Source organism: Benincasa hispida, chromosome 6 (assembly GCF_009727055.1).
Source record: "Benincasa hispida cultivar B227 chromosome 6, ASM972705v1, whole genome shotgun sequence".
Lineage (NCBI taxonomy): Eukaryota > Viridiplantae > Streptophyta > Magnoliopsida > Cucurbitales > Cucurbitaceae > Benincasa > Benincasa hispida.
The window spans coordinates 931558-935500 of record NC_052354.1 but is presented as its reverse complement, the minus strand read 5'-3'; positions in this window follow the sequence as shown (position 1 = coordinate 935500).

Here is a 3943-nt window from a genome sequence, read left to right as displayed (position 1 = left end):
AGATCTGTATACCTAAAACAAACTGAGTCTCTCCCAAATCTTTCATTTGGAATTGGTTCGCTAGCTAGTTCTTAACTGCAGTTAGTAGACCTACATCATTTCCAATGAGTAGGATATCGTCTACGTACAACATGAAGAAGACTATTGAAGCGTTGATGATATTCTTGTAAACACAAGGTTTATCAACGTTGCCATCCAAGTCAACATCCTCTATTGTCTTCTTATAAGCAACGGATCCTCAATGTCACCATCTGCTACCATAGCAAGGATTTTCGTGAAACCCAGATAGCAAACGGATGGGTTCACAACCCTCCCAGTACGTCGAGGTTCCCTCAACTCTTGAGGTGGAACTGACCTACTGGATGAACTCCCATGAACAATTCTTGTTGATGTAGCAAGCTCTTCAACAACTATTGTTGAAGTTTCAGTAGTTTCATTGGAAAGCTCACGCAACACGACTTTACTTAGTGCACTATGCTCCCTTCTATGATCCTTCTCCAAGAAAGTAGCGTTGTTGAAACAAACACCCTATTTTCCGTTGGATCATAAAAATAACCCCCTCGTGTACCTTTGAGGTAGCCTACAAAGAGGCATAACCTCGACCGTGGTTCCAACTTCTTGGGATTAGCCTCAAGCACATGTGTAGGGCAACCCCAAATGTGGAAGTGATGTAAACTAGCTTTACGCCCATTCCACAACACCAGAGGTGTTCTTACAACACTCTTGGAGGGAACATAGTTGAGTATGTACACTGCAGTCTCCACTGCGAAACCCTAAAACAAGTTTGATAAGGAAGCGTAACTCATCATCGAGCGAACCATGTCTAACAAGGTTCTATTTCTCCTCTCCACTACACCGTTCTGCTGAGTTGTACTCGATGCTGAGAGTTAGGAAATGATTCCATGTTCTATTAAATAGTCCTGTAATGCCGAGTCCAAAAACTCTCCACCTCGATCCGATCGAAGTGCTGTAATCCATCTACCTAATGCGTTTTCAACTTCGGCCTTGAACTCTTTGAACTTTTCAAAGGATTCAGACTTCTGTTGCATAAGATAAACATACCCGTACCTGGAGTAATAATCAGTAAAACTGATAAAATACTCATAGCCACCTCGGGCTTGTACATTCATAGGACTACAAAGGTCAGAATGTACTAACTCAAAAGGCTCCTTGGCTCTATAACCTTTTCCAGTAAAAGGTCATTTAGTCATCTTACCTTCAAGGCAAGATTCGCACATTGGTAAAGAATTTTCTTCTAACTCACTTAGAAGTCCATTCTTCACTAATCTCTCAATCCTATTTACCTTTATTTTCTTTTTCTTTAGCCTTGGCTACTTTCTTCTCTTTCAGATACCGAGGACAGTTCCTCTTTCAGTGTCCATTTTGGTTGCAGTGGAAACACTATTTTTTAGTAACCCCTAGACGCCTCCTTTGGGCGACAGGCAATGGGTTAGCAGGTGCCTTCCCTTTTCCCTTACCACCTTTCTTATTCTTCCCCTTTGCAGAGTTAGAAGTAAAAGGTGCAGACTTCGTTCCTGAGGTCGAACCTCTATGGAACGTCCTAGAGAATGAAGCAACATTTGCCTCACCCTTCTGCCTCTCCTTACTTTTCAGCAAAGATTGGTATGTCTGCAACTCGTTGAGGAGAGTTGTAAGGTTGTATTTCACTTTGTTAAGAGTCACATTGCTAGCAAAGTGTAGGAAGCTTTCTGGCAAAGTATGCAGGATTATGCTAACTTGGCTGCCCTCATTGATGGTAGACCCATTCAACTCCGGCACATTAAAGTGGACCATCATGTTAAGCACATGTTCACAAATAGAGGTGCCTTCTTCCATTTTGGAGTTGAATATGTATTTAAGAGCCTCATGCATAAGTTGTTCAGATGGTTGTCCAAACATCCCCCGCAGGGACTCCATGATCTCACGCGCTGAGACCATGGGCTCATGTTTCTTGGCCAAGACTTCAGAAAGACTTGCCAAGATGTAGGCTCGGGACTTATCATTCACCCTTGTCCATCGCTTTATGCCTCCCGAACATTTCGAGTGGCATTCGAAGCTGGAATAGGAGGACAAGCCTCCATGAGAGCGAACATGAGATCCTCGATGATCAAGATCGTCGTGATCATGTGTTTCCATGTTGCAAAATTATCGCCAGTAAGTTTTTCGGACCTAAGCAATGCTAACGTGGCTGTTGCCATCTTGAAAATGTTGCTGAAAATACGAACAAAACTTTATTACATTTTGATAAACTACTTTTAAACCAATCAGTTTTGCAAAACAGTTTCAAGTACCCTAAGTTATAGACTTTTATTTTGTAATGATGCCCCAATGAGGCAGAACAAACGGCACCGGTAGGGTGATCAGTTGTCCCTTTGCTGGGATGAGACATTCTCAATTGAAAGATCTCATATCTAAAAGTTCCATTAGCGCGTTCGAATCGTTTTGATCTCACCATGACCGAAATACATACAATATACATTCAACATACAGTTATGCAAACAAAACTTAATTAACGGCATGCTATGAACAATAAATTAACAAAGGGACAGAGTTCCATACCAGTTGAAGATAATCTTCAATCTTCAGAACTCCAACGTAGTGGAACCTTCCAAATGATCTACCAACGGCTGTCGGAAACGTCGAATACAGTAGCACGAATAACGCGAACTCACGACCGCAACGGGACGACACCACCACTAAAGATCCCCGGGTATTCTCGGAGTGAAAACCCAAAAGGGTGGGTTTTGGTGAATTTGGTAAAGGAAAGAGGAAACACGAATCATGTAGGCGATATGCAAGTGGGAGGGAGAAAACTGCTATCACATAGCAGAAATGCTTATCGTTTAGGAGGAGCTACATGATTGTGTGGGATTTACTGAATGATCGTTTAGGAAAAGGTACACGATCGTTTAGTAAAATCGGCACACTATATGATCATTTAGATAACCTATCCGATCATGTAGGCGACAGTGCGCGATCGTTTAGCTTGAGGTGGACAATCGTTTAGGTGGAGAAGGCTATCGTATAGTCTCTCGATTTTCTTAAGTGATCGCTTAGAATTCTCCAACACGCGCTTCACTATTCTCTTCGGGCGATTCGATGGAACGATTTAAAAATGAAAACCTTTTTCATTTTAACTCATCGGTTACTATAACCGACGTTGCCCATTAACCCACGTCCAAACGTGATTTTTGGCATAATTATCTTATAATTAACCAATTAATTAATTAATTAATATAATCATATTATATTTATATCCTATAGTTTGATATCACATATCTACTATAGTATTTTCTCCTCTACTTGATATAAATCATATTTATATCTAATTTCCTCCAAAATAATGTATCTCATACATTTAACCAATTATATCGTTATGTAATTAACCTGTCAAATTATATCATATATAATCGAACTTCCTCTTGTCAATTCGAACATTTCAAATTAACCCAAATACTGGTTCTCGACTTTATCCAAGCTACCTAGGGGACCTAATGGACCTGTGCCTCGAAGCTCCAACGGTCCGTGAATAGTAGACTAAACTCTTTAGCCACATGATCCACCATCCGTTAACTGTCAGGCATTCCACTAAAGACCAACAGTTGAACTCTTCTTCCCACAGATATATTTCTGTGTCCATTGGATATAACCAATCATGAGTACAATGACCCTTCACAGATGCTCGTAAGTACAGCTGGGCCAAATTACCGTTATGTCCCTATAGTTACATCTCACTCCTTAAGTACCACTGATTCTTCTAATGAACAATACAACATAGTCCAACTATGAGTGAACACCTCTCGGGCCAAGAAAAGGTGTGTGGCGCCACATCGTTCAATCCACAGAATCAGCCCTTAAGGGAGTCATCTATCTACTTACCCCTACATCGGGAAGGAGTGAATTCCATCTTATGTAGCTGAGTTCCCAGCTCCCAAATCAGACG